The sequence below is a fragment of the Humulus lupulus genome, chromosome X (assembly GCF_963169125.1).
Source record: "Humulus lupulus chromosome X, drHumLupu1.1, whole genome shotgun sequence".
Taxonomy (NCBI): domain Eukaryota; kingdom Viridiplantae; phylum Streptophyta; class Magnoliopsida; order Rosales; family Cannabaceae; genus Humulus; species Humulus lupulus.
Window position 1 is genome coordinate 230,540,716 of NC_084802.1, and position 6,776 is coordinate 230,547,491.

A 6,776-nucleotide genomic window follows, 5' to 3' on the forward strand; every position below is an offset into this window, starting at 1 on the left:
TGTTGAAATTAGGATACACAAAAGCATTTATATAAAAATTATTTGCAAAGAAAACACAACAAAATAACCCAAATATGCTAATAATCACATAAAATTCAATATGCATCATAAAAAACATGAAATCCACCCAATTACTCAACACATCAAATAATTCAATTTTACCAGGTTCATGCATGAAAATAAAGATTACCAAAGGCTCTGAGGCTAGTTGTTAGGAAAACTTATACAGGATCTTTACTTATTTTCATGTAGATCTAATATTAAACAAGTTAATATGAGACAACCTAGAATATGTTTCTAAAATTGAATTCAAATAGAAATAATGATAAGAATACTTACATATACGCAGCGGGATAATAGAGTCCTTTCTTCAGTTTCTCTAACCCTTGTATCCTTTCTGTTGCAGAGTATTACCAAGAAACTGAACCGTTCTTCAATTTTATTCACAGCCTTCCAAAGTATCCTTAGAATCACCTATACTAGAGTGGAAAATTCTCAACACATGAGATAGATATAGAGAGAAGAAGAATAGAAGAGAAAAATTGAGGCTTAGAAAGGACTTATGCAGTAGAAAGAATCTAAAACCTATTAGATCTTCTAAAAAAATTATGTTTTAGAAATCTTATTTCATCTCTCACTTAACACTCCTTTTATAGACTCAATTAGGTCATTTATTTAATTAAAAAATCAAGAAAATAATAGCCAATTTGCAGCCCTAGGTCGAAATTATCATGGGCTTTAGGCCCGTGAAATATTCCATTTAATTATAAGCCCGTTGGACTTAAAATCAAGGCATGTATTATTTTTTATTGATTTAATTAATTAAATAATTATTCAAATCCTTTATCAAATTAATTATTTATAATTTGAACCTTGATTTAAACTTATTTATTAATCTAGACACCAATTTATCTTAATTAATAAATCTGCCCTAATTTCTCTTTTCTTCTCTAAATTGTATAACTCTGTGAAACTATCCAAAATTGACCTGGTAAACTTTGATAATTCTAATTCATAATTAATGCAATTAATTGAGACTATCTAGGTGATTTTATCCAAGGTACAGTGGGGACCATGGGCCTATGAAATCAAGCTCCAATAAGTTATCATAAATCTAACAAATAAATTTACTAACTTATTAATTCCTCATGACTCCACTGAAGACTTGAAATTGCACTCTTGAATTCATAGAACGCTCTATAAGCAATATAGTTACGTTATTAATTATCCATTGTTACAACTATAATTGTCACTCAATCCTCTATAGACGGTCTACAATGAGATGGGACTAAAATACCGTTTTACCCCTCATTGTATTTTATCCTTAAAACACTTAGTTCCTTGTAAATGATATTTCAGTAAGCTAATATTAATTACTGAAATGAGATCTCTATCATTTAGCACCTTGAACCAAACTAAAAGGAAACCATCGTTTCACTTCTTCATCAGAAGCTAGAGATGTTCATATCTATGATTAACACTCCCACTCAATTATACTACCGAGTTCCAAAGATGTAAGTATGGGCTAGTCCGTAGGGTAAGCTGGTAACGAACAAGTCAAATAACTCAAATAATACAACCAGTTAGAATACTAACCACTCAGAATTGAGATTGAATTGACCTGTGGTCAACTATATGATATGAATAGAATAGATAATAACGGTATGCTTACTTATCCTATCTTCTGTCAATATCGGTCCAGTCCGATGTGACACATACACCCAATCTTATCCACTTTGCTAGTTTTCCGGAAAGAACATAACACTACGATGTGTAAGTAGATCATATCGTAGATTGGCAAGTCAGTGTAAATCCTGTGCACTGACTAATCTTAGGACTAACTTATTTTGAACATATAATCAAATTTATATTCCACTGTGATTACGTCACTATAAATACGATTAGATATATGCTTGGGGTTTAATAGAAGTTTATATTAAACAAATAATCATGAAAATAAAACATGTGAGCAAAGTGATTGACCAAGTCAAAAAATGATTTCTATTCTTTTATTGATAATAAATGAGATTACAAAGAAATTGGGTTTTAATTAGGGCATAAAACCCCAACAATGTCGTCGTTGTTGGTCCCAAAATTCAATTGTTTTTTTTAATTCTGAAAAAAACCTACAGAGACGACATGTCGTTATCGCTGTAGGTCCAAAATTAAAAAATAATTATTTTGAAAAATATCTACAAAGACGACATGTCGTCGCAATAAGGTCCAATTTATTTTAAAAAGAGTTTTGCTAGTGTCCTACTGCGACGTCTTGGTCTTCGCCGTAAATAAACACTAATGCGACGACATCAAAAGTAGGTCCCTACACATACGAAGCTATTGCGACGATATCTTTGTGATGACAAGTCGTCCTTAAAAAGCTACAGTTGTCGGCGCTGTAGGCTTGTTTTCCTGTAGTGAATCATGGTTCCAGAGAAGATGATCATCGACAAGGTCTCCGACTGGCTCTTACCCAAAACAACAAATATGACTTGGTAAATAGGACATGGACAAGGCCACTCGACATCTTCGTCGACCCAAACTCTGGCACCCGAGTCATAATATATGTTTCAGAAAAGAATCCCAAATAGAAATCTATATTGAAATATTTGCCTATTAGAATTAACCTCCCAATGAGCTCTGGAGCTCTATCCTCTATCGACAACCAATGACTCCGACTCCATGGTTTTGCTGGTTCATGGAGCTTTGGCTTGTCGGAGTCGATGAGGTGGCCACTTGGGTAGGATCCGAGTATAGTGCAAATTGAGAGATGATTCAAAGGTTTTGGTTGGTTGGGCGGCTTACCTTAAATTTAAACCTTTTTACGATTAGTTTACCGTATAAATGTAATTGTCTGTTTATTTCAAAATTATTTTTAATATATTGGTATATATATATGTAATTTTCTCAAAATAGATATACTAGAGTCCAAAATAAGATATACCAGAAGCAAACATACATATATCTGAAGCAAAAATAAACATACTGATAAAACAATCATATTTTGCCAAATAAAAATGTCAATCTCTAAAAACAAATCAAATCTTAAATTTTTAAATGATCATTGCTAATGGATGATATTTTTCAATTAAAATAAAATATATATTTTTCAATTATTAAGTAGACCATTTTGCTAATAAATTTAAAATATGAACATTTTATCTATTTCCTTGTATAGAAGGGGGCTAGTTTGCTCCAAAGGCCTTTTTCTATTAAATATGGTGTTGACCCTTGATTTCCTCAATGACACAGAGTCAAGTAAACTGATAAAAACAAGATGAAATCAAGATAAAAAAGATAAATGACACCAACGATTTATAGTGGTTCGGCCTCAGTGATGGTAATAGCCCACGTCCACTTAGTGTTCTTATTGATGTAGAATCTCAAAAAATGTGATCAATGAACTAGGGTTCACGAGTTTCACCATCTTCGGGTAGAATATAATTTTAGTGGATAAAAACACTATAATTCTCTCTCAGAATTCTAAAGTTCAAAAGTCTAAAAAGTAAAAGTAAAAAATCCCCTCTCTTGAGCCCTTTGAATCTTATTTATAGGCTCAAGGAGTTCTCCATGGGCCGATGGGCCTTAATTACATTTAATATAGGCGTATCTAAATAATAATGGACATCACAATTATTACATAAATGCGAGATTACATATCTATAGGAAATATCTTAAATACTGCGACCAGACTGGTCGCTCATGAAATATGTCGTTTGTTGAGTGATCTCTCTTCTGGTCGATGGTCGAATAGATCGTACTTAACTAAACGGTCACGTGTACCCCACATGTTTGTTAATTCTGCCATGTCATCAGGTAAATCTTTTTTCGGTAAACATTTTCCCCCAAGTTTATTTTACTGCGACCAACATATAATAAACTAAACCGACCAACTCTTCGTCTGACCTATCATGTCTGTCAACGCCTTTCGAAAAAGTAAATAATTATGACTGCTGCAGTTTCCCAAAAGCATTTTGACGGCTACTACACTTCCCTATGCATCAAAAACTTATCCCCATCATTGGCTCTTTTACTGTGCCTCGATCAGTAAAAATAAATCATTTGCCTCATTCTTTACTTTTTACCAAACCTTCCTCTCTTAAGAAGTTTGAAGAAAATCCCCGAAGAGAAGCCCAGAAAATTTTGGAGATCCGAGGCGTGTTCGACCAAATTTGAGCATCAACACTCGTGACCTCTCTAAAATTTTCCATCCAAGTAAGTTTCTTGATCTCCTTGTCTCTATTATACCGTGTAAAATAAATTTCACGAAGTTTCTAGTATTCGAATATGAGTTTTTGAATGTTCTTGAGAATTTTTTTTGGTGTGATCGGGCTCATAGTCAGAAACATGATAGGATAGGATTTTCAAGTGGTAAAAACATTAAGTGAGGCTTTGAAATCAATGTGGGAATTTAGAATACTGTTTTAGGGCCCAAAATCGAAGTAAAAATTCGATTTTTATGCTTTAGGAAGAATTTGGGTTTTTCCCGCCTGTTTTCGGAGTCGAAAAGTTTTTCCGAAAAAACTTTTCACTTCCACTTTTTGATCTGTTTTTCCAAACTGCTTGCATACTTTTAGTGTTTACCTTAGAATGCTGTTGGTCGTATAAAAGCTTAACTTTTATACACAAGCAACGTTATTCCAACGTTTCCACTTCTTCAATCTGTTGGCCGTAGATTCTCATCTCCCCTTTTTTGTTATCATATATTCATGCACGACCCTTAGGGAAGTGAGAGGCCAATCGACGGCGATCTTCTTGTGCTGCTGTTCAAGGAACAAGAACAACCGCCACTGCTGTTTTCAGAAGTACCATTTTCACAACAACACCCAGCGACCAGCCCTCTGACCAGTGAACCAAACATGGATCGCGTGAAATATACTGCTCGTAGAAAAAGAAAACAACCAACCCTTCTACTAACCCTCAGCCTGTAAATACTGTACCACTAGAAATCCAACCTAAAGCCTGACCTCACGACGGCCTTAGGCCAGACATCGAATGGTACGTTGTGCCTCCTAGCATCATATCAGCGAGGATGGTGAACAACTATCTCGAGAAGTACAGTCTTCCTGGGACAACCCTAGTCAAACCTTCCCCCGACCAGAGGGCAAACGTGCCTAGAGGTGCCTTCAGTGCCTGGTCGAGGTACCACATCGAGGCAGGGGAAATCTTTCCTCTGCACGAATTTTTTCAAGGGGTGGCCAATTATTTCAAGGTCGCTCATTTTCAAATTACCCCCAATGGATATAAAGTACTATCAACACTCTATATCCTTTACAATCATTAAAAATGGCCTGTACCTACACCACGTGAGATCAACTACTTGTTCGATCTCAAGTCCAACCCCAATCACAACAACACGGGGTTCTTTCACTTCTACCACTAAGAGTCTACTCGTACCTTTCTAGGCGACATCACCTACAAGTCCAATGTAGGGAAGTACTTCTAGGAGTATTACCTTACGACAGACATGGTCGTCGATAACCTGGCCTTCACTCGAGGAGGTAAACTTCTTAATTACTGGTCGTTTATTTTTTGCTAGTTTGTTTTTCTCCGTCCTTAGAACTTTGATGTTACGTTTAGGTCCATGGTATCGACCAGATCCCACTCCAGAGATTGAGATATGGGCCGCAGCCCTGGCCAGCTTGACGAATATCGAGAAGAGCATCAAAGAGCTAGTCACAGAAATTAATCTGAAGCTGGTTGGCCTCTTGGTGCCTCACCAAGAAGTGAGGGAGTCCACTGCGGGGACTGCTACTCGAGAGGGAGTCCCCGAGCAGCAACAGGATGTGTCACAACCCCTGAGACGGTGGGCAATAGGAGTGACCATCCGGGAACCCTCCAACAACCCTCAGGTTGCTGCTACTCCTGCCCAACATGGGAAGGGCAAGGAAAAACTCCCGGAGTACACCAAACCTGTACTCGAATCTTTCGACGAGAATCTACTGACTTCTCACTTTTAGATAACTTGCCCATTCCCTATCATTTATTTGATGGGGATGACAACTTTAGATTTGCGATCAGTAATTTAGATTCAGACTTCTTCGAGGCAGAGAGTGAGTGTAGCAGTAGCAGTAGTTCTATAAATAATGTTTCGACCAATAATAATCGCTCGGGTATATCACTTAGAATTTCTTTCTCTTTATTTCCTTGCCTTTTTTAAATAACTCAAATTATATTGGCTGATCGTTTGCTTCAATCCTGCAGTCATACCTTCTGGAGAAGCCTTCGATCTGTATGCTGAGGATGATGCTCCCCCGAGCAGAAGGCATCCTAGGAAGGACAGCAGCGATCCCACGAGGAAGAAGGCTCGAGCACCTCCTGTTGCTCCCACTCCTTCTAAGAATACGGTGCCTCCTCCCCCTCCTTGTAACAGCCTTCCTTCCGAGCAGGCAAGGCAAGCTTCAACAAACAAGCTGCGGAGTGCCACCAACACCACTCAAGAGAGGATACAAAGGCTTTCATGACATCTTCGTAGCTAGGAGGCCTTCTCACACCTCCCTCCACTAGCGCACAGCCAAATCATCAGCTGCGAACTGTCTGAAGTTCTCAGCGTAAGTTTTCCTTCTTTCTCTAATTAAACAACATTTTCTTTCATTTCCTATGATTGACTAACTATTCTTTTTATGTTCATAAGGTATCCTTACACTGGGGCATGGCTATCGCCAAGATGAGGACTTCGAGGCTAAATTTTCCAAGGAGGTCAAGGCTGTCGAGGCCAGATACACAGAGCAGCTGAAAGCTGTCAAGGAGAAATATGCCGAGCGGCTGAGGAGAAAGCT